Source organism: Giraffa tippelskirchi, chromosome 9 (assembly GCF_054371585.1).
Source record: "Giraffa tippelskirchi isolate mGirTip1 chromosome 9, T2T-mGirTip1v1.2.pri, whole genome shotgun sequence".
Lineage (NCBI taxonomy): Eukaryota > Metazoa > Chordata > Mammalia > Artiodactyla > Giraffidae > Giraffa > Giraffa tippelskirchi.
Genome location: NC_137283.1, coordinates 134,411,436 through 134,437,435, shown reverse-complemented (window position 1 = coordinate 134,437,435; position 26,000 = coordinate 134,411,436). Strand labels below are relative to the sequence as shown.

The 26,000-nt window shown below is 37.6% G+C and overlaps 1 long non-coding RNA gene across 6 annotated transcripts in view; it reads right to left on the bottom strand.

Moving 5' to 3' along the window:
• The window catches only part of LOC145521746 (uncharacterized), a 300,074-nt gene that overhangs the window by 250,314 nt on the left and 23,760 nt on the right, over nt 1-26,000 (bottom strand). For all 6 annotated transcript variants that reach the window (XR_014065650.1, XR_014065651.1, XR_014065655.1 and 3 more), the window contains exon 2: nt 14,735-14,790. This is a non-coding gene — a long non-coding RNA (uncharacterized LOC145521746). The remainder of the gene's footprint in view (nt 1-14,734; nt 14,791-26,000) is intronic.

Below are 26,000 nucleotides of genomic sequence, written 5' to 3'. Positions count from 1 at the left end.
CCTTGGACTGCAAGGAGATCCAACCAGTCCATTCTAAAGGAGATCAGTCCTGGGTGTTCATTGGAAGGACTGATGTTGAAGCTGAAACTCCAATACTTTGGCCACCTGATGCGAAGAGCTGACTCATTGGAAAAGACCCTGATGCTGGGAAAGATTGAGGACAGGAGGAGAATGGGACGACAGAGGATGAGATGGTTGGATGGCATCACCGACTTGATGGACATGGGTTTGGGTAAACTCAGGGAGTTGATGATGGACAGGGAGGCCTGGCGTGCTGCGGTTCATGGGGTCACAAAGAGTTGGACACGACTGAGCGACTGAACTGAACTGAAGCTGTTGGAATTTCGGAGTTTATGGCAATATTCATTGTTACTTATCTCAAGTAAAATACTACTAGAAATTGTGCTCCTCAGAGTTGATTGGCACATAGTCCTATCAAAGGCATATCCTCCAGATATCTGGCAGAAAAATAAACACACTGGGCAGCATCAAGAAAAGCTGTTTTCATTGGTTTTACTCAATGACTACTGCAGCATGACAGAAGTAAATTAGACATCCTAGAATGAAAGAATGAGTTCTTAAATATAATTTGAAATGACTCAGCATGCAGTTGTTTAGTGAATAAGAACCTTTCTTCCTTCTTTAAATCAAATGTAAGCTTAATTGCCTTCTTTACTCCCAAGAATAATGAATCTAAAAAGTATTTCTGAATTCTTCTTTACTTATCAGAAAAATCTTCCTGAGTTCTCTGAATATAACTACCACACCATAATGCACTTCCTTTTAAAACTATAAAATAAATCCATTCACACATATTTTTGAGTGTCTATTAAATAGACACTCTGAAATAAATCTGTGGAGGAAGAAAAGAAGAATATATGGTACTCATTCCCACTCCTAAACCTAACTTTAATTAGGAAGGTGCAGTAGGACCAACTATTAAAAAATGATGAAATTAACAAGATATTATACTGTTAACAAGATACTGGGCTATTAACAGGACATTCTAAGCTACAGTGGTTTCCCTGCATCATGCAGTTATTATTCAGCTCTATGGGTTCCTAAATAGTCCAGCCTTGAAGTTTCTAGACAGGGTTTTACTGAGCTCCCTGATTGATAAATTACACTCTAACTTTGGAGTCTCTTGGATCAAGGCTGAGTTTACAGGGCTAAAGATCCTGGAAACATGCCCAAGTCCTGAACCAGGGTCTGGACAGGGATTGGATTAAGCTATGGCCTGTGAAGGAACCCAGGCCCAGATGTTCTTGGAAGACAGAGATGAAGCCTAGCTTCTGATTCCTTACAACTCCCACTGGCATTAAATAGATGGCGCTTTGCATCCTCTTCTGTCACTATGAGCTGATAAAGTTGACATACATACCTAGACAATGTATTAAAAAGCAGAGACATCACTTTGCTGACAAAGATCTGCATAGTCAAAGCTATGTTTTTTCCAGTAGTCATGTATGGAAGTGAGAGTTGGACCATAAGGAAGGATGAGTGCCAAAGAAGTTATGCTTTCAAATTGTGGTATTGGAGAAGATCCTTGAGAGTCCCTTAGATTGCAAGGAGATCAAACCAGCCAATCCTAAAGGAAATCAACCCTGAATATTCATTGGAAGGACTGATGCTGAAGTTGAAGCTCCAATACTTCGGACACTTGATGTGAAGAGCCACATCGCTGGAAAAGACCCTGATGGTGGGTAAGATTGAGGGCAAGAGAAAGGGACGACAAAGGATGAGATGGTCGGATGGCATCATTGACACAATGGACATGAGTTCCAGAAAACTCAGGGAGATAGTGAAGAACAAGGGAGCTGTAGTGAAGAAGCCTGGCAAGTTGCAGTCCATGGGGCTGCAAAGAGTTGGACATGACTTAGCAACTGAACAACAATGACTCTATTATCTGATTTAACTGGTTATGAACTCATCTCAAAAATGTCTGAATTATTTTTGAATACAATGAAATTCCTTAAAGACTTAACAAAAGGCCTTCATAAACATGTCCCCAGACCATATGGCAGAGGTTCACAAGAAATTGTTTTCTCTTTTATCCTCGTTACCAAATAACTGCCTCACTGAAAAAATATTCTAGAGGTTGCCTTTGGTAGACTAAAATAAGTTTGTTGAACAAAAGTCATATCATTTCCACTAGAAATTAATTTTCAGTATCTAATCAACTAAGATATTAACCTTTCAGCTGCTACAACATCAGGAGGTATATGAGTTAAGTACAGGTGAAGCAGCCAGGGTAGTTGAAGGGTTGGTAGAGGGTGGACATTCAGACAGCTCAGAAAAATGGCAAATGACCAGTTGGCATGGGAATACTTAGTGTTAACCAACCCAATGGTTTCTCTAGTACTGGATACATACCAACTGGTATTTGCCTACCTCATATCCCATACAGAATGGCTAATAACAAAGGGAAGTGAATTTAGAACTCTTCTCAGTACTCACCTTTCCTTTGTAACTTAATCCTGACCCTCTCCTTTGCTCTTTCTGGAAGATCCTTACATTATAAAGCCTAAGAGACCCATTTCCATTGCTACAGAAGTATTACATGAATTATTTTAAATTAATATAAGCTTAAATTATTATTTTCAATTATTCAGGTAACATACAGATTGTTTGTGAGTTATACCTGTCAGATTACTAATCTGAAATAAAAGACTTTCTCCATCCAGCAGGAGTCCAGTTTTCCCTACATTATACAAGCAGACAGTTCACTGAGAATACAGTTACATTTACTAGGTTCTAAATAAAGTCAAAGGATAAACTCCCTGCAAATAAACCCCCTAAAACATATTAGCTATTTGAGCTTGGATGAGACATTTGCATTCCCTTGGGGTGTTTCCTCTACTGAAGAGTGAAGGTGTGGTACTAGACAGTTACCGAAGTTCTTTCCAGAAGTAATATTCTGAGATCCTCTCTCGAAGCCAATATCCTCCATTAGCTACGAATCATGGGGAACTTCCAAAATAACTTAGTCAAACCTAATCCAATGCTGGAATCCCCACTACAACATCTGTTTGACCATCTCCATTGATAGGAAATTTACTACTTCTGAGGCAGTCAAATGAAACATCCAACAGTTATTTTCACCAGAAGGTTCTTCTTTCTCCTAAGTTAAAATCAATATCTCTGAAATTGTTGACTCTAGATCATGAAAACTGAAAAGCTTTACATAATTACATCTCTCTATAGCAGGTTTACTATATTGAATTTAACAACTTTTTAATCAAGACTTAAAATTGTATGTAACTTTCTTGGTGGCTCAGTGGTAAAGAATCTGCCTGCAATGCAGGAGATGGGGGTTCGATCTCTGGGTGGGGAAGATCCCCTGGAAAAGGAAATGGAAATCCACTCCAGTATTCTTGCCTGGGAAATCCCATGGACAGAGGAGCCTGGCAGGCTACTGTCCATAGGGTCACAAGAGTTGGACATGACTGAGCAACTAAACCAACACCACCATCATAGTTGATTAACAATGCTGTGTCAGTTTTAGGTGTAAAGTAAAATGATCGATCCAGTTATATATATGCTGCTGCTAAGTCACTTCAGTCATGTCCAGCTCTATGCGACCCCATAGACAGCAGCTCACCAGGCTCCGCCATCCCTAGGATTCTCCAGGCAAGAATACTGGAGTGGGTTGCCATTTCCTTCTCCAGTGCATGAAAAGGAAAAGTGAAAGTGAAGTCGCTCAGTAGTGTCCGACTCTTAGCGACCCCATGGACTGTAGCCTACCAGGCTCCTCCATCCATGGGATTTTCCAGGCAAGAGTACTGGAGTGGGGTGCCATTGCCTTCTCCAATATATATATATATATATATATATATATAAAACCGTGAACTTCCAGATGTTCAAGCTGGTTTTAGAAAAGGCAGAGGAACCAGAGATCAAATTGTCAACATTTGATGGATCATCGAAAAAGCAAGAGAGTTCCAGAAAAACATTTATTTCTGCTTTATTGACTATGCCAAAGCCTTTGACTGTGTGGATCACAATAAACGGTGGAAGATTCTGAAAGAGATGGGAATACCAGACCACCTGACCTGCCTCTTGAGAAACCTGTATGTAGGCCAGGAAGCAACAGTTAGAACTGGACATGGAACAACAGACTGGTTCCAAATAGGAAAAGGAGTACGTCAAGGCTGTATATTGTCACCCTGCTTATTTAATTTATATGCAGAGTACATCATGAGAAACGCTGGACTGGAGGAAACACAAGCTGGAATCAAGATTGCCGGGAAAAATATCAATAACCTCAGATATGCAGATGACACCACCCTTATGGCAGAAACTGAAGAGGAACTAAAAAGCCTCTTGATGAAAGTGAAAGAGGAGAGTGAAAATGTTGGCTTAAAGCTCAACATTCAGAAAACTAAGATCATGGCATCTGGTCCCATCACTTCATGGGAAATAGATGGGGAAACAGTGGAAACAGTGTCAGACTTTATTTTTTTGGGCTCCAAAACCACTGCAGATGGTGACTGCAGCCATGAAATTAAAAGACGCTTACTCCTTGGAAGGAAAGTTATGACCAACCTAGATAGCATATTGAAAAGCAGAGATATTACTCTGCCGACAAAGGTCCGTCTAGTCAAGGGTATGGTTTTTCCAGTGGTCATGTATGAATGTGAGAGTTGAACTATAAAGAAAGCTGAGCGCCAAAGAATTTATGCTTTTGAAGTGTGGTGTTGGAGAAGAATTTTGAGAGTCTCTTGGACTGCAAGGAGATCCAATCAGTCCATCCTAAAGGAGATCAGTCCTGGATGTTCATTGGAAGGACTGATGTTGAAGCTGAAACTCCAATACTTTGGCCACCTCATGCGAAGAGCTTACTCATTGGAAAAGACCCTGAAGCTGGAAAGGATTGGAGGCAGGAGGAGAAGGGGATGACAGAGGATGAGATGGCTGGATGGCATCACCGACTCGATGGACATGAGTTTGGGTAAACTCCAGGAGTTGGTGATAGACAGGGAGGCCTGGCGTGCTGCGATTCATGGGGTTGCAAAGAGTTGAACATGACTGAGCGGCCGAACTGAACTGCTATATATATTGTTTTTCAGGGCTTTCCGGGTGGTGCAGTGGTAAAGAATTTGCCTGCCAATGCAGGAGATGCAGGTTCAATCCCTATGTTGGAAAGATCGCCAGGAGGAGGAAATGGCAACCCACTTCGGTATTCTTGCCTAGAAAATCCCATGGACAGAGAAGCCTGGTGGGCTACATTCCATAGGGTAGCAAAGAGTCAGACAAGACTGAGCACTCACTATTTTTTTCAAATTCTTTTCCCTTTTAGGTTGTTGCATAATACTAAGCAGAGTTCCCGAAGGTATAGTAGGTCCTTACTGGTCATCTATTTTAAATATAGGAGTGTGTACATATCCATCCCCAACTCCCTAGCTATCCTTCCCCCCACCCCTTTCCCCCTGATAACTATAAGGTCATCATTTCTTAAGTTATATGATTTCAAACTACATCTTCTATATGTTCTACTTTCCACACTGGGCTTCAAACCAAGAAGCACAACAACGACAACCTAGATTTTATGAAACATACAATATAGATTAAATATTCTCATAAATATCTTCATTTTCATGTGGATTTTGTATAGACACTTTAAGAATAAGTGACTCAGTAAGTAAAAGGTATATGGTATACACATATATTCATGAAGAATGATATTCAAATATTTAGAAAGTACTGTCAGATTGAGTCAAACATAGTGTGACCTCAAGGACTACAGCCCGCCAGGCTCCTCCATCCATGGGATTCTCCAGGCAAAGAATACTGGAGTGGGTTGCCATTCCCTTATTCAGGGGATTTTCCTGATGCAGGGATTGAACTCCCATCTCCTGCACTGCCGGCAGATTATTTATCATCTGAGCCACCAGGGAAGCCCCAAGTATTACCATACATAGTAATCCTGTCTCTGAAACTTCATCATACTAAAAACATGTGAGAGAGTGCTTACAAACCAGGTTTTAAGCTAATGAGTTCTATTCACTCAAATGCTATGAATAGTAATATATCCAGTTTGTTTACTTTCATTTGCCATGGTTATAGGTATCCACAACACTCCTATAAATGTTGGGATCCAAATCCTACTTAATTTTAATCATAAACTAATTATTTTTTCAGGAATTTGGATTTATCTGACTGCTTTTCTACTTTCAAATCAATATTAAATTATAATTCTGTATAAAGTCAAAAATAGCAGAACAATTTACTGAATATCCTAATTCTAGGAAAGTACAGACCAAGCACAGCAACTTGCATAGATAAGCACTGAATACATCTTTTTTTAAATTATTTATAAAGTGAGGAGTATTCACAAATTGTACTGGGAACAGATCTCAGCACTTCTGTGTTTCAGAATAATCTTGATCTACATACAGCTAGATCAAGAAACTTAAAAGCATTTATGGATGCCTGTGAGTTCAAAGTACTGTATGCAAAGCAACATATAAACTTTGCCATGAATATTGCGTTTAAGTTTCTCATTTGTAAAATGGAAGGAACGCCACCAAACTCTTCTGCCTGGAACTGTGCAGCCATCAGAGGATGGAAAAGCATGTGAAAGAACAATGGAAATCCTAGAAAGGAACCCTACAGACAGTAAGATGTTTCAGTTCAGTTCAGTCACTCAGTCATCTCCGACTCTTTGTGACCCCATGAACTGCAGCACACCAGGCCTCCCTGTCCATCACCAACTCCCGGAGTCCACCCAAATCCATGTCCATTGAGTCGGTGATGCCATCCAACCATCTCATCCTCTGTCGTCTCCTTCTCCTCCTGCCCTCAATCTTTCCCAGCATCAGGGTCTTTTCAAATGAGTCAGCTCTTTGCATCAGGTGGCCAAAGTATTGGAGTTTCAGCTTCAAAATCAGTCCTACCAATGTTTGAATAGTTGCAATTACTGTTGGTATCCATATAAGCACAATGCTTATTCGACTATGAACCTAAATGTCTGAACCCTGTATTTTTTCAAAAAATTCAAGCTAGAATTTCCTTGGGGACAAATTTTCTTAAGAAATTTTAGAGAGTTTCATGCTTATTTTACTTCTAACCAAAAGTACTGCAAAAACAGCCAGTCTCATAATTCTTTCACACCTCTGTTTCCAATCTTGGCCAGATTCTCAAAAATGAAAAAGATGTGTTAAGATAGTCAGGGGAAAAGTTCAGTGGATGCTACTGAACCTCTAAAACAAACTTTGTAACAAAAGTGATGACAGTTACTTTTTGGTACTCAGTTTGCAGTTCTTCAATCTACTGAGATGGTCAATCTGCCCTAATTTCTAGAGCTTTGGTGATTAAACATTTTAATTGTCTATCCTGTTTTCCTTATATTTATAATCCTTCCTCCCAGAACTGAAGTCCTACAACTGCCTAAGGCAATGGAACATATAGGTGCATTCAAACCCTGCCAGATTTGAAAACTAGTTCAAGCCTACATATTTAATATTCATTAACTTCAGTAATAGAAGCATTTGATAATAAATCATGTGTTTCCTCTCACACTTACTTTAATAAGAATTCACAGGAGACTCAGGAGAGTGTGGAAAGGGAATAAGAGCCATCCTGTTAGGATGGAAAAATCTCAGTATTCAATGATCTCCTTTAAGTTCGTGCTAAGATCTTGGTGTGGTAAAGGAATTTATGTCACTCTTCTTCAGCTAAGGAGAAAAGGACTTTATAAGATAGGCAAAGACTAAGATGGAGAATAACAGCAGGAAAAAAGAAAAACAGAATTCTTGACGGTGAAAAATCCCACAAACAAAATGGAAACTAATATCCAGGTAGATTATTTTAGGTGTTTTGATGATGTCATTCTTTCAAGGGCCATTAGAAGTCAGTGAGTTATTTAAAAGGAGAGGTTAAAAGGGTTTAGGGGAACTAAAGTCCCACAATTTCCAGGAAATAGAAAGCACACGTCTACCCTCGTATGCCTTTAAGTGTATAATTAAAAGAAGAAAGCTTTAATGCCTTTCTAATCATGGCAGCCAGGACTTCTGTGCTTTATTTTTTTACCTAAAAGAAGAAAAACAACAACAGTGTAACTAAAACCACCAAGTTCAATTTCATGGGCCAAATCCTAAAAATAGGTCAGACTTTGCTTTCTTATGGAAAGAAATACAAAGTAAGAAAGAAAAAACCAGAAGATCTGAACTGCTTCACAAAGCTGTCTGAATTTAATGTCAAGTCCACAAGGAGTCTTGGTTTTTAGGGGCTTCTTGCGAACTGTGTTGAGCTCTAAACAGTCAACAGTGACCAAGTTCACAGTGCTGGGAGGTAGTAGGGGAAAAAAAATGCTATTAAAAAGCATACATGCATGGCTCTTTATGTTAATATTTGAACATACAACTTCGGTTATTACAGAAAATCTTCATAGCTGTGGTTTAGAGTTTTATATGTTAGGGCTTCCCTGGAGGCTCAGATGGTAAAGAATCTGCTTGTAATGCAGGATACCTGGGTTTGATCCCTGGGTTGGGAAGATCCCCTGGAGAAGGGAATGGCTACCTTCTCCAGTATTCTTGCCTGGAGAGTTCCTCAGACAGAGGAGCTTGGTGGGCTGCAGATCATGGGGTCACAAAGAGTCAAACACAACTGAGTGACTAACACTACTACTATTCTCCATAAGCTCACACATAAAATGGTAAGACTAACCATGCAAGACAGTTTACTCTGCATTTTGAATACTAGTTTCAGTATGTTTTTCTGCATGTATCATAAGGACTATGGTTTAAAATAATCACACTTACCAGTGACCAAGCTCACAATGCTGATAAGTGATAAAAAAACATAGGTTATTAAAAACATATGTGCTTAGTTCCTATACTAGCTTTTAAACATAACAAATTCACTTATTACAGAGAAACTTCATAGCTGTATTAGTTCTCTGTAAGTTCACATATTAAATTATGGAATTAAACATATAAGACAGTCCAAACTTTGCATTTTAAATATTGCTTTCAGTATGTTCTTCTGCACTATCATAAGGGCCATGCTTAAAATAAAGAGTTTATCTTACATTTGTATGATACATAATTATATATAAAAGAAAACAATTTAGGATTATGATTCAGAATTTTTCTTCAGTATCACATCATCATTCATAAATATCCTCCTTAGTTTATAGAGTATACTCCAAGATAGATATTTTCATTGGAGTAGTTTTCCTAATGGATCAACTCAGCCAAAGTTTTCATTAAAACGATCCATCTATTGAGATCAAAAGAGGAAGCTCAGAATCTCATTGTTCTACATATATTTGCCCTCTAGATTCATCTTTCAGCAAACACTTATAGAGTATCTGCAACTGTGCCATGGGTTATGTTGGAGACAAAGATAAATGAGTAATCAGCATGCATTAGTGGAAAGAGGTTAAATAATTTATATTATTAATTGCTTAGTTCATTGTCTATAACAGAATAAATCCTCACAAGGTTTTAGCTATTGCAATGGTGGCAGTGACAATGACAACCCATAGGAAAATATTCCAGAATTTCTGTGCTTTCAGTTTTCACAAATATACTTGCCATTAATTTAATTTTTAATAACAACAAGCTTTCTTCCTGCCAGGAAAGAATGGTCGGACAAATGAACAAAAACATACAATACAATGCATAATGCAATTAGAGAGGTAAAGCCAAAGTATTGTGGTCCCTCCAAAAAGGGTGTAAGAATGAGGAAATACTGCTTTCTTGCAGAGGTTAGTATTCAATCTAGGTTTTGAAAGATGGGAAGCACTTAATCAAAGAGTTCAGCTAGATTACAGAATACATAAAAGCAGTTGTCAGGTAACAGAGCAGCTGATCTCGAATGCCAAGCTTAGAGTTTATTTTAGATTTTATTCACCAAAAAAATAGGAAGCCTGTAAAAGTATCTGAAGAAGGAAGTAAAATATACAGATTCATGTTCACATATATGTAAGCATATATGTGTGTATGCATATATATTTCAAAGTACAACCCTATCCTATTCTGAAGTACTTTCTTCCTTCCTACTTAATAATTTACTTTTCCATTCTGGGGACACGATAAGCTGGCTGCAGAGGCAGGCTTGAAGAGCTGGGTGCATATGAGGTCAAGCACTGTGTCCTAGTCTTGGCAGGCAGGCACACAGGCCTCAGGTGGGGAGGTTGGGTGACAACCTGGACTCTGCAGGGCCTGAGGAGACTTTGCCTCAGGAGACCTGTGGATACCCTTGGGGAAGGCTGGAAGCTGCCAGCCCATGTCTCATGAAAGAAGCCTTATTTGTTCCGTAGCACTTGCACAGGAAGGACTGTACTAGAAGACTGAAATGCTACCTGTCCTAGAGGCTGGGAGAGAGACAGCTCCTGTTTAGATCTGGAAAGATCTGGGAGCAGAAAGGTTGCTTGTCTGCATCTTAAAACTTGGATGATTCTTTTTCTACTGCTTGAAGTGCTAGTTTCCTAGGACTGGCATAACAAACTGAGTGGGTTAAAACAACAGAAATGTATTCCCTTCAAGTTCTGGAGACTGGAAGTCCATCAAGGTGTTTTCAGGGCCATGCTCTCTTTGAAGACTTTAAAGGAGGAGTCCTTTCTATTCTCTCCTATTTTCTGGAGATTGTTGGCAATTCTTGGTATTCCTTGGCTTGTCTGCAGATGCATCACTCTAACCTCTCCCTCTGTCTTCACACAGCCTTCTTCCCTGTTTGTGTCTGTATCCAAATTTCCTTCTTTCAAGGATGCCAGTCATTAGATTAGTGCCCACAGTAACACAGCGTGAACTCATCTTAACTCGATTACATCTGTAAAGACTGATTTCCAAATAAACCCATATTCATAGGTTCCAAGAAATGGGACTTCAACATACCTTTTGGGGGGAACACAGTTCAACCCATGATAGTTGGCTTGTTGATTACCAAAGACAAACTGCTGTGTCTCCCATCATTCGCTTTGATCTAGAGACCTAATATACTAACTAATGTAGGAGAATGGTAAAGAGAGGCTGGATTCATAGAGATTTCTGACAACAAAACTGGCAGGATTTGGTAACAAAACCAAATATATCTTCCATCAAATTTGAGAACTTTTTAGTTCATTATTTCCACAAATCTTTTCCTGCATTGTTTTCCATCTCCTTTTCAGACCCCACTTTTATTCACATTAGACCTTCTGATACTACCCTACAAGTGACAGAGTCTTTGTTCATTTTTATTTCAAATCTTTTTTTCTCTTTATTTAGATTCAAGTTGAATTATTACTACTAGCTGTCTTCAGGTTTATTGGCTTTTTCTTCTGTCATCTTCAATTTTCTCTTAAGCCCATCCAGCAATTTATTTTCCCTTTCAGATTGTGTTTTTCCAGGTCCCTAATTTCCATTTGGTTCTTTTATGTTTGTACAAATAGGGTTTGTATTTATCTGTTGAAATTTCCTCTACTGACTTATTGTGATCATATTTTTCTTTACATTTGTATATGGAGTTGCTTTAAAATCTTGTCTGTATATTACAATTTTCTGGAGTAAGTCTCTATTGATTACTTTTTCTCTTGAGTATGGGAATCACTTCTCTGTTCTCTTCATATATTTAGTCATTTTGTTTTGCATCCTGATTCTTGTAGAGAATATGTTACATTTCTCTGAAAAGTAGAAATGACTTGTTTGTTTGTTTTAGCAGGAAAATACCTAGGAAAATTCAAAGTCCAAATTCTGTTTGCCCTGTGGTGGCCAGTTGCTGAAATCTCTGTTCAATCCTTTCGGCATTAGGTGGCTACCCTCTACCACACATGCATACTTTAGAGGTCAACCAGATATTTGGATTGAGTTAACACAAAGAATTTTGAGCTCTCCCACTGTGTTTCTTTCCTTTCTAAGATTTTCACCCTCACTCTCCAATCTCTGTACTAAGTACTAAGTCACTTCAGTCATGTACAACTCTTTGCGACCCTATGGACAATAGACCGCCAGGCTCCTCTGTCCATGGGATTTTCCAGGCAAGAATACTGGAGTGGATTGCCATATCCTACTCCAGGGGATCCTCCCAAACCAGGGATCTAACCAGCATCTCTTACTGTCTCCTGCATTAGCAGGCAGCTTCTTTACCACTAGCGCCACCTAGGAAGCCCAGTCTCTATGGTAACTTTGAAAATAATTTGGTGAGTGGGAATATGCGAAACTCACCTAATGCTATTCTATTCTTTGAAGGATCAATACATCTTCATTTCTGCACACCTTTTTTTTGTCTTCAAATAGCTTCAGATAGTTATGATATATATACATGCACACACACACACATAAACACATACATATAATCACACACATGCAATATGTGCGTATGCAACTACATGTGTGGATGTAAAATATGCATATGTTGTGGATTTATGTATATATTGTTTATGTGTATAACGTTCTCATTGGCATGGTTGATCTGATCTGAGTTACTCTGACATTACTAGAAGGAGAATCCATACCTAACACAGCATTAGATGTATTTCCTGTTTAAAAATTAGAAAAAAAGTAAATAATAAAGTCCTTAAATGAAAAATGAAACATAAGAGAAAACAAATAACTCAATACAAAAATGAGAAAAATGAATAAACCACCATTTAATAGAGGGGAAAACACAAATTGTCAATAAATGTATAAAAAATTATCAACTCTAGCAATAGTTGAGTAACTTCACATGAAGATAATAAAATTATACTTATTTTTAAAAAATTAAGAAAAATAACAAAACCAAGAGATGGATCAATGGGAATTGATCTGCTTCTAGAACCAAAAAATTGTACTTTGGAAAAGAACTTCATATTATCTTGAGAAGCTGGTCACTTGCTATGATTCAGCAATTTCATTCCAAAATATAAACAACCTAAAAAAATCTCCTTATTTGTGCATCAGGAGAAATGTATTAGAATGTTTAGAGAAGTATGTTTCATAATAACAGTAAAAACTGGAAAATCAAATCTCCATTTCTAAAAGGACAAATTTTGATACAATCACAAAGTTAATATCATACAGCAATGAAAAGAAATGGCCTACCACTACAGACACTAATGTGTATTATCTTAGAAATAATATCGAGTAGAAAAAGACTAGAAAGATAAGTATGAAACCATTTTTATAAAGCTTAAAAAACACAGGTATAAGTTATATCTTATTTCAATTCATGTGGATATGTAGTAATTTTTAAGAGAATGATTAATGAAAAATTCAGCGTAGAGGTTACCTCTTGGAAAGAAACAGGAGATGGATAAGGAAAGAATAAAAAGATATTTGGCATTTTTCTAATTCTTATAGAGATGATGGGTTCACATGCATACTTTTTAAAATGTGCTATGTAAGTATTTGCATTTACAGAAAATTTTGTATGTATAAAATAAAATGTAGAAGAGGCAGAAAATGGAGAGGGCTTAGTAAAAATTGAATAATATTATAATAGCAGGGAGAATCTCTTGTTCCTGTTTTCAGCTAAGTAATACTTCTTGGCTAAATATATATTTTTGTAAATCCCAATTTGAATGGCATTTAAATAATTAAGTCATCAAATGCCTTTAAAATTAGCCTACTTTTTGGAGTTAAAAGGTTTTCAAAGGTCATATTTCTGTTAAAAATTATATTCTGGGTATTTAAAAACTAGCAATTTGTAAAAAAAAATTTTGATAAAATAATTTTGACTTCAATTTTATGTACTCTTGTACATAGTACTGGCACTTGTAACTTAGTAATAAAGCTTATTACTTAAATAAGCCCTCCCCGTTGGTTTACAAGTAGTTTGATAGTATATACCTAAAAACTATTGACATAGAAAATATTAAAATCTATTATTTCCATGTGAAAAGAAAACATACCAAAGATTTCATCTATTTTGATTTTAGGCATTCAGTACTGCTGTTTGGAAATTATGGAATAATATTATGACCTAGTCTAATTCCTGTATAAAATATATGTACATTCATATGTATATATACTCATTTAATATTAGTAATGCATAGAAAAAGAATAGACACCAGAGTATTAACATTTATTACCTCTAGGGCTCCTGAAAGAGGAAATGGCAACCCATCCCAGTATCCTTGCCTGGAAAATCCCATGGCCAGAGGAGCCTGGCGGGCTACAGTCCAAAGCATTGCAAATAGTCAGACACCACTGAAGCGACTTAACATACGTACACACATCTCTAGGACTGGGATTAGATCTAACTTAATTTTTTAAGCAATATAGTTCTATAAAAAGTTTAATGTTTCAGTAGTTTGTGCTTTTTTATAATAATAAAAATAATGAAAAAAATTTAATCTATTATTTCTAGATAAAGTTTCTGAGTCAAATCCTCTCCATCAATATCTCATCTAAACTGATATGGGTTTTTTTCTTTTCAAAATGTGGGTCATTTTGAAAGAAATGTTTTCAGAAGAAAACCACATATGATTAATGCTAACTTGAAAAGATACTCTAAAATTCTGTGGTCTTCTTAACAGCACATGTTGAGTAAAGCTATTTGGGATCATATGATCATACTGCAGACTTCCCAAAAAGGCCACAGAGCCTATTTCTAGTAATGTTATAGAGTTCATCTTGAAAGCAGCTGGGAATATTTAGGAAAATAGTCACAATTTGGAATGTAATTAAATTCTTAGTCATTAGGGTAAAGAACATACCAGACAACAATCAATATGCCAGGCTTTCTTAGGCCAAACAGAATGTGAATTACAAACCTAGAAATAAATTCCAGAGAGGAAAAAAATTCCTTATTTGTTTCTTCTACTTACCAAGTATGTTTTAAGTTCCAATGGGTCAGTTTCTCCAATCTGATGATCTTGGAACACTGAAAAATAAAATTATAAGTGATTAAGAGCAGGGACAATGCCCATTTGGAGTAAAGTTAACATCTTTCCTATTTGAGTGTGGTCTGTGGGCCAGATGGGAGTTTGGTAGAAATGCAAACCTTGGCCCACCCAGACTTACTGAGTCAGAATCTTCATCTCCACAAGACCCCCATGTGATTTATGTGCACATTAAACTGAGGGACTCACTAGTGTAGATTAAGTTTATTTCAAATAAAGTTACATAAAAAAAAACCATTTGCTTTTCTTCAGGTCATTAAATTCTACAGTAATGTATAGAAATAATATATGAGAAAGATGTTGCTGTTGCTCTTTTATTCCCTTTCCTACTAAAAAAAAACTATATTATATATCTTTTTCTGGATATTTGTTTCTGTAAACTAGAAAAAAACAGGAAAGGAGGAATTTCCCTTAGGATAAAGGACACAGGCAAGATCTTCAAGGGCAAATACCAAGCTGGGATTATTGTTCTGTTAAAAATCCTTTTCTGCTGTTGTTGCTGTTTTTAATTAAAGAATAAAAGAAAACAGTTATCCCAGTAGATATTAACATTTTAATGTATGAAGTTTGAGTTAAGAACTGGAAGAACCCAGTTAGGATGCTGCCATTAGAGTTTACAGATAACACAAAAACTAAGTTTTTAAAATATTTAGAAACAAGGCTTTTCCTAATTTCCCTGTGTAATCCATAGGCAAGTACACCATTAGTTTCTGCCCCACCATTTCCAGGTGTTCCCCATTTCCTCTGAAACCCTTCTCATCCAGAGCATCATCTCTCTCCTGGGCCAGAGCATTAACCCCCTAACTGGTCCTCCTAACTGGTCTCCCTACATACCCCCTTGCCTCTCTCCAGTCCTTCTCAGATGGCAATCAGAGGAATCTTTGTAAACATAAACCAGACTGCCAACTTTATGACTTAAAGTCTTCCATTGGCTCCTACACAATGGCCCAACAGGCCCTGAGGAAAGACCCCTGCCTCCTTCACCACAGGTTACCCCCCTGTTCTTCCCAGGTGCACCCACACCAGCCTCAAGTCCTTATTTCTGTCTCTTTTCTGCCTCTAGGTCTTTGCATCTGTTCTTCTCACTTCACCCTAACACATATACTCTGGCTTTTTTCACACTTGGCTCATTCTCATCCTTCAACTCAAAGGTTACCTTTGCAGACAGGCTTTTCCGACCTGGCCACGTTATTTGAAATAGCACCTGACCCCTCACACCCCAGCGACTCTGTCTCATCATTCTGTCCTTTCTCGTTTCCCATGCATGAAAGTGTGAGTCTCTCAGTCACGTCCAACTCTTTGCGACCCCAACAACTATAGCCCACCAGGCTCCTCTGTCCATGGAATTCTCTACCAAGAATAGTGGTGTGGGTAGCCATTTCCTTCTCCAGGGGATCTTTCCAACCCAGGAATTCAACCTGGATCTCTTGCACTGCAGGCAGATTCTTTACCAACTGAGCCACCAAGGAACTTCCATAGTACAAAACATAATAATCTTTCTGATTGGGTCCCCTGTTAATTGCCTATCTCCCTAGCCGGACTTTGTGGTCTGCGAAAATAGGGCTGGTCTATCTTTTTTCACTGCTCTGTCCCTAGCACACAGAGGTGCCAAATAAACATGTGATGATGAAGCAATGAATGTAATGAAATGAATTAACATTACCAGGACATGCCTCTTAGATGGTTATTATTATTGTTAATTATTTCTTAGTAACTTTTTTCAAATAGAAATAAACATCCCAGAGGTATCACTGAACTATAAGTCATCATTAGTATCACCTTCATATCTTTCATCAATATAATAATCTCTAGCTATCATGGCCACTAAACTTAGGAGAATATGTCAACCAAGTCGTCTAGCTCCAAATCACCTTTGATAGTGCCCACAGATATTTTCCTAAGAATCACATCTAATGTCACACCTATGATAGACACACAGATAGTTGTCTACACAATCTGTTTTCCTTTCTCCCTCCTAACAGAACCTGCATTGTTGTGGGAACAGAAATGTGTCCAGATAGCATTTCTCAGCTTTCCTTGCAGTAAGGTGAGGGTCATGAAACACAGTTCTGGCCAGAGAGACAGAAATCTAAATCTTTAAAGAAAGTTTTGCATTCTTCTAAAGACTCCAATAGCTGCTATGAGTTGCTTCCACTAATTTCCAACCTGAGACTTGAACATGGTGGCTTCAGCCACAGCAGCCACCGCTCAACCACAAGGAAAATATGAAGAGAAATCACAAAGACCTTGGATCTGATATCCTTGAGACATTGAACCAAAACTAGCAACTACTAGTCTTCCAAAGAAAGGAGGGGAGGAAGGAAAAAAGGAAGAAAAATTGACACACACAAAAAATGAAAAATCTCAATAATACTGTACCTGTGAAAGAAATTAAATCTCTAATTTCTCTCCCAGGAAGAAACCTTTAGGCCCAGGTTACCTCAGTGATGCCTTGAAACCTTCAAGGAAGAAATAACACCAATCTAACACAAAGGCTTCCAGAAAAAAGAGATAAGGAAATATTTCCAATCTTATTTTGTGAGGGCAGCATGTGATATCAACACTGAACAAGAATTTTGTATGAAAAAATACAACTATAACAAGCAAATCTCTCCCCTAAACACAAATATAAAATTCATGACACAAAATATAAGCACATAATTAAATTCAGTTGTAAATTAAAAGGATAAATACCAAAACTAAGATTTGTTTCCACTAAATGTGCCCAGGTGATTTAATATTTAAAATCTTTTAATAAAATTCAACAAACTGAAAGAAAAAGAGAAAACTCATATGTTGTTGTTATTTACTCATTAAGTCATGTCCAACTCTTTGCCACCCCATGGACGGTAGCCTGCCAGACTCCTGTGTCCATGGGACTTCCCAGGCAAGAATACTCTTGTGAGTTGCCATTTCCTTCTCCAGGGGATCTTCCCGACCCAGGGATCAAACTCGTGTCTCCTGCATTACAGGCTGATTCTTTTACCACTGAGCCACCATGGAAGCCTGAAAACTCATATGGTCATCTCAAAAGAGCTAGGAAAAAATAATCATTTGATAAAACTCATGTTCATTCATGGTAGAAAAACTTTTTAGAAAATTAGGAATACTGAGGAACTTCCATAATGTGATAACCACAAAAACACAACAAAACAGAAAAAGTCAAAGGCAAACATCATAATGTATAACAGAAGAAGCTGTGTTTAGTCAACTGGCACATAGTAGGTACTCAATAAAGAGCTGTTGAATGAATAAAGTTTAATTTATCTTATTTGAAAACAAAAACACTAAAATATGCCTGTTATAAAACAAAGCTATCTGAGTAAGACAGTAACTGCTACTAGATAATATTTCCAAATAAATAGAACACATATACACTATCATGTGTAAGACAGATAGCTAGTGGGAATCTGCTGTATAGCACAGGGAGCTCAGCTCATTGCTCTATGGTGACCTAAATGAGTGGGATGGAGGGGGATGGGAGAGAGGCCTAAGAGGGAGGGGATATATGCATACACAGAGCTGATTCACTTTATTGTACATCAGAAACCAACACAATATCATAAAGCAACTATGTCTGTGTGTGTGTTATCCACTCAATCATGTCCAACTCTTTGCAACCCCATGGACTGTAACCCGCCAGGTTCCTCTGTCCATGAAATTCTCCAGGCAAGAATACTGGAGTGGGCTGCCATTCTCTTCTCCAGCAGATCTTCCTGACCCAGGGATTGAATCTGGGTCTCCTGCATTGCAGACCTGGGTTTGAACACTGGGTCAGGAAGATTCCCCTGGAGAAGGGAATAGCTACCCAGTCCAATATGCCCCTCAATTAAATACATAACTAAATAATCTGGTAATGGCACCAGTTGTTGAGAATTTACTGTGATCCAGTCACTTCACATTTGTTACCTTATTTAATTATTACAAAAGCCTCACAAGGCAGATGCTATTAATATGTGCAATTTACAGATGAGGGAAATAAGGCTTCGAGTCATCCAGCTTGTCTAACTCACAAAGATACTAAGTGGAAGAAGGGTTTGACCTCCAATAATCTGTCTCTCACAATACCTTTTTAACCTCATGTGTTATCCTACCTTCGATTTCTAAACCATTTTTCACTTACAGTATGTAGCTTTTAAAAACCAATAAGAAAAAAGAAAAGCAATAAGCAGAGTCCAACTTCCTAAAAGGAGATACGAGACATAATGAAAGTGCTTGTAATAGCACATAGTGGAGCCAAGATGGTGGTTTTAATAACACTGAGAAAGAGTGGATCGCTTTCCCACAGAAACTGTGGAAACACAGAGGCCGTCCAGCCTAAGAAATATAAAATTGTTCATGTTTTTGATCTCTGAACCAAAGGAAAAACTACAAATTCCAATGTTTGGAACATTAAATGGAAGAGTTTTAAAAGAAACCATTATTATAATCATGGTACCCACCAGCTCTATGAGAATCCAAGCCCTGTCAACATTTCTTTATAAGTTCACTATTAGGACTTCCTAACTTATCCAGCATTATTCAGCTAGAGCTTAAAAATCTTAAATGCAAGATCTTAACTTGTGAGTGACATTATTCCAAGAGTTATGCAGGGGAGAATGGATATCATGTGATACAGACACAATAGAAAAATGTTTGGCTTCTGCAGCATTTTAACAGGTATTAGCCATCTTTTACTTTATTTTTCTTGCTTTGGAAGAAGGTTTAGGGGAGGAGGGTTGACCTGGGATGGAAGATTATATTGTCAACTCAATCATGAGCAAAATTTTTAAAGTTAGTATGTTATGTACAGCTTGATAAACTCTTTAAAAACCTAGATACTGTCTCCACTTTCTGAGTCTACACAAAGGCTTGGAATCTCATAAAGAAAGATAATTTTTAAGAACTCTGGCACTTTCCTTTTTGTCTGAATCATAAAAAAAGAAAGAAAGAACAGTCATTTCTAATCCTGTCCAGTACATTCCAGCTAAATAGCAGCAAGAAACAGAATAAAAGGAACTACTATTTGGTCATTTCAAAACTTCAACAAACACTGAGTTAAAATCTTTCCTCAATAAAGGTTAAGGCTAGAGAGCCTTGATCCTTCTGAAAATGCTTCTGTTATCTCTAACCTCCATGTTCCTTGACATTATTATTTTTTTCATCTCCCTTCCTTGAGATGACTTGCTTTTAAAACTAAATCAAAGGTGAAAATAGAAATGTAGTCAATTATATCTTACAAAGGCAAATGAAATAAACTTATTTAATGACTCAACCTGGAATTATAGTTCATGCCACCATTTATCACGCTTGAAAACCATGATGAATGGTTTTGTAAGATCACAGTACATGGCTAAGTCAGAAGAGAATGAATGAAACAGTGCAACCCATCCAATTCCTTACGGTCAGTCCACACAGTCACACAATATGGAAGAAACCAAGAAAAAATAGGCCCCTCACTGACACTGAAAAAATAACATAATGAATTGTCCAAGGCCACTCTACTTTTTTGGAATCAAATAAACGTAACCTTACGTGACTTCTTTTCTTAATTGACCCAACGAGATTTTTACCTCACTGGATCTTGAAAAAATACAGTGCACACGAAGTTCTAACTTTAAACTCCCTCTGCCTCCTACCTAGGATTACTAAAAGTCAGTTGGTTGATTATTAACGGGCAAAGTAATTTAGATTTATTTCCTGATAGGGCCTGATAATCCTTACCAAAAGAGTTGTCAGACTATTTTTGCCTAAACTAGAATTTTTGCTTCTGGGTTTATTCTACGTAACAAATTTATACATCAAATATTCACTTATTGGGTAAAACCTTATAAAAATAGACCCATTTTAAGTAAACTGTCCAATAAGTAAGGAAAGTCTTGAAACTATGGGAAGTGTATCTCTTTCTACAATTATGCTCTAAATCTTATGATTCACACAACTTTCTCATGTCGATTTTTTTGGCTACAAGTACATCCTAACATTAAATAAAAATGGTTTCAAAGCAAACTAGTTCATGTGTCAGCATAGTCTAAATATGGAAGGCATCATCTTATAAGTAGAAATTGTGCTAAAATTCTGAAGTTAGAAAGTTTACTGTAAGTAAGAAGCCAAAAGTTCAGATACTCAAAGTTGATCCAAACCTTTTGGGTTGGAAATATCACAAAAGTGGGCTTTTCCATGAAATGGCCTGTATTTCCTGTTTTTAGCTAAGCTGGAAGTGCAGTAGGAACAATACTCATTATGGCATGTCATTGCATCTACTTTGGGTTTGAAAACACCAAGCAGAGACTATGAGCATGACGAATCAAAAACAAAAAAAAAAATAAGTAGAGAGGTGTTTTGGGCTAAGAAAGGGAGAGTTAATGGGAACAGAATTTCCTAACTTGACCACCAGTTAACCATAGCTTGGACGTCCAACATGCTATGAGTCACTAGCAACTAGCTCCAAAATAACACAAGAACATCTTGGGCTAGATCATTACTGGAGTATATTGTTAATAATATTTCCAGAAAAAAAAATTAAGCAGAAACATTTTGAATAACTGTTCAAGAGGTAAAATGGTGCACATGTAAATTTCATTTTCAGAATAATCTGGAAACGAGAGGATGCAAACAACTTGCTAGACAGATAGACAAACAACTTGCTAGACATTCACCACATTCATTTAGAAATTTTAGGCAAAAATCACAGCTCTCATGAACAGGGTTGATAATAACTCTTCACAGGAAGAGTGTGGAATTGTTAGACAGAACACAGACTGCATTTTCAAAAGCAAAGTCTCAAAATGTTCATGGATTGTGAATACAGAGGTATATTTTGCATTTTCCAGAAGGCCACTTAATGACATTGTCTGTAACTTAATTTCCTTCAGTCTTCAAAACTAAAACTCCTTAGTTGGTAAATTCAAACTACTAACATTCAATCACTTAGTTAATATACATATTGAATCTGAACAATATTGGTTATGCATACTCAGTTAAGAAAGAAAATTTGAGAGCTGTTCTCCTTTTCTACCTAACTGCTCCATAATCAAGGGCACATTGTGAAGTTGGACAAGTCACTTAGTGATGCAATACCTAAGGGTCCCCTTAAAATATTACTTGTCCCCTAACAGATCAATCCTCAAAGATGAAAAAAACAAACAAAAAATTAATAATAATGAAACACAGAAAAAGAAAACAAGTGTTTAGGATTTGCATCCAGGAAGAGAAAGCCTCAATAGCATAATATATTGACACTAACTACAAATGAAGTTTATGAGTCCTTGCAAAGAAGAGTGAAAAGTAAGAAAAAATGAAATGAGATAGTAGAACTGAGACACAGGTCTGGGTGTCACTGTCTTCCTCATCCATTCCTGTGTAGGGGTCTGTGCATCATAGAAAAAGGAGCAGGCCAAGCAGGGAGCGTCAGGGTGGCATTCCAGGTGTCTAGAACTTGGTGGTGCAGTGGCCCAGTCAAGATCAAACAGAAGAGCAGAGGTACATTGCTCAGAAGTGGCCCTGGAGAAAGTTCTCCTCCAAGACTAGGGTATGAAGCCAAGCAGGGAAAGAGCCCACAGATTATGGAATAGGGAGCTAGGCCAGAATCACAGGCTCAAAGATGATGAGAGGGCCTAGCCCTTTGCAGAGAGCAGGATGGTAGGCCTAGAATGTGCTCTTGGTGGGTACCATGAATGAGGACATGTCCCAGAGCCTGGGGCAGAGATCCAGCCCTGGAGTATGCTATCTCATCCTGTTTCTGTGGTTTTGGGCAATCTCCCTTTTTCCACGGTTGCTGCCTCTCCCCTTTGTTTACACCCATGACTTTCATATGTGTGTGACTTGTGTGTCCTGAGGAGTTTGTACTCCAGATATGAGTGACACTTAACATGAAAAGAGATTAATCAAGTGCATATACAGTGTGTTGATTCATTGTTTCTATGGCTAGATTAATTATTGAGCAATTTTACTCTACTGTGTAATTGAGTTAATGGTTAAAAAAGACAGAGAGTTAAAGAAATAATGGGTTTCTTGTTTGGTGGCAGTCAGGCTTCCTTCCTGGAACCGTGCTGTCGACAGGCTCTGAAACTGGCCTGTGCTCCACTGTGAGGCCATATTCAATTGACGGTAAAACCTAGAATAGTATTGCTGGACTTGAACTAGGAGACTATGTATATTCATTTTTAAACCCTTATTCCATGACAAAAAACTATGATCATTTTCCTGAGAAGGACTTGCCTCGCTGAGGAAATTCTGACAACAAAGGAAACTCAAACTACACAGGAAAGCCAAAAAATCACAAACGATGTGACTCTCCTAATTTCTCAACCACCTGAAGATGAAACCCTGATAGTGAGTTATTTACTGGGGCAAAAACCACGTCTCATTCATTTTTCATTTCCAAACATCTAAGCATAATGTCTGGTATATGGTGGACATTCTGTAAATACTCAGTGAGCTGAACTATACTGTGTTGTTTCATATCCCCATCGCTGGTCTCCTATCATCTGGGTAACAACTGTACTTGACCTTGGCTCAGCCTTCATTTCTCCAGAAAGACACTACCTGACCTCCCCAACTTGATCCACTCCCCCTAATGCTTACAGTTATACTATTATGTACTCTCCTTCTAAGTACCTATCCCAGCTTTATTTTTATATTTATTTGCAAGGCTCTTTGATGTAAACAATGCAAACCAAACCTCCAACAACCAAGTCTGAGGAGGCGAGGACTGTGTCTTTTTGTTTTCTGCTCATGCAGTAAATATTGTTTTTGTTGGCCCTCAGTAAATATTTGTTAAAGTAGTGAACCAAGAACCCATAATTTTCATGGTTTCCTCTCATTCTAATAATAGACCTCAAATAATATGAAATAAATTATTCACCACCCACTACATAATAGAGCTGGGAAAGTAAGTTTGTGCCACAGGCCATTCAGTTAGGAAGAATTCTGATAAGGCAAAGGAAAAATGCAAATATCTTTCATTATAGCCAGAAGCACACCACCATGGAGTATACCACAGAAATTTTCATGGAGAAATTTTTATTCTTTTTAATCATCCAACTAATATGCGAGAGAGCTGTGTAAATGAATAGTTGGGTGAGAATACACATAGCTTGCTTTCAACGAAGATCAGCTTTTCTAGTTTGGCTCTGATCTTTTACCTGATCCTGTGACAAAGAAAACAATTTTATGGCTGATTTGTATCAGCCTTGGCCAAAAGTAAAAGTTCAGTTCTCCTCTTCAACCATAGAATATGTGCACCAGATACCCCTGGCTCTTTTAGAAGGTAAAAAAGAATCTCAGTTCTGTCACTGCGTGACTTTAGAAAAATTACAAACTTTCTCTGTTGTGCCCATTTTTTAAATCTGTAAAATAAATAATTGACGTATTGATAATAATACAGTAACTTTGTGGAGATTAAATAAGGCTATATATTAATATCTAAAGCACTTGGCATGGTATCGTAAGCTCTCGGTCAATGTTGTTATTATCATATGATTTGTGGCATTATTACCACGCTTTCCATGTATTATTTTATTGGAAATCAAGGAACTGGTTAGATTGAAGAGTACTGGTTAAAAGACTCAAATAAAAAAGACCCAATACCTTCACTGAATCATTCTACAAATGTTTATTGAGCTCCTGCAAGGCATCAGGGTTGACCAGCTCCCAGAATCAAATGGGTGACTTGAGAGGCTGGATGTGAGAGGGTAGAACTGCAGAAGAATAAGTGAACCATAAGTTAACGGGACCAAACTGAGGTCCAGACCCTGAAGACAAGAATTACCCTGGTGGTCCATTGGTTGGGACTTCATGCTTTCTCTGCAGGGAGCATAGGTTCAATCCCTAATTGGGAAACTATTAATAAGATTTCACATGGTATGTGACGTAGCACAAAAAAACCAAACAAACTCTGAAGATAGTTGAGTATAAACAAAATGAGTCATGTACAGAAGTGAACCTCAGAGTCTTTGGGCATCATTAAATCTTAGAAAACTGTATTAACCTTTCATGAGAGGAGACGCCAAGGTTGGAGAACTTTCTTATCCATGACTGGCCCCTACTTAATCTATAATACTAAAGAAAAAAAAAAAATCCACATCTTAAATGATCTTAAATCTCATCAGAAATGGTTTGTTGTGTTCATGTCAATCATTCATGATAATATCAAGAATTATCATCCAAAAATGAAATGGAATTCATTTCAAGTGTATTCAGAAATGGAAGTCTAGTAGGCACTTAAAGATGAAAATCCAGCCCAGTGAGGAACAGTGAGGATAATTTCTAAATATGTTAAGTAATGAAAGGAAAAAATAAAAGCAGTTTCTCAGACCAAAGACCTATATCCCAGGTTTGCTCAAGGCTGGTCTTAAAGAGACTGAAGTCTGCAGGAGAGGAGCAGAAGTGAACTATCTAAAAGTGTCCAAATTCTCTGCAGTGTCATGATTGGCTGATTAGTCTCCACCAACTACATATCTGGTTTCCACAAACAATGTGCATTCTGAGATGCCAGAATCATCCTGCTAAAAATACACAACTCAGGAAACCATACTCATGGACCCAAAATGTCTTGTGCTTTTTTTTTTTTTTTTTTGCACTAGACCAGAGATTAGGAGAGGGAAGAGATGGCTTGTCAGCTGTCAGAACTGTGCTGAAAAGGCTATTTGCAAACTAACATTCAGCCTATCATACATACTTTTACAGATGCTGGAAGAAGACATGACATGCCTGCATCAGAACTGACTTTATTCCTCTTAGCACTAATGGTAGCCAGAAGATCAGTATAGAAGGTCAGGTGACACCTGGACATATATAATAAGCTTTATAGGAGAGGGACCCTGAGCTTAGGGAACCTGAATCTTTTATACTGGGCAGTAAGCATGCCTGCTCTTTGCTCTGAAGGGAAATATTATCTCCATTTTTTAAGGCTGTTCACTGTACAAACAGTCTGGAAATAATAGAATGGAACAAAGTTAGTTATTTCTTCTGCTCACAAGACAGAGAAATGTGAGACTCACTCCAAAAATTGTCTCCCATGACCCTGACACTCACAAAACATGCTTTAGTGCTTGGCATCCTGTGGGTTGACAGCTGAAATAACTGTGGATCTGCAAAAGCCCTTTCTGATTCAGGATATCATCTAATTTGAACAAACCATTATTGCACATTCCCAAGAACATTTTCCTGAGCTTGTCAATTGTCAAACCACCTACAGGTATTCATCTTC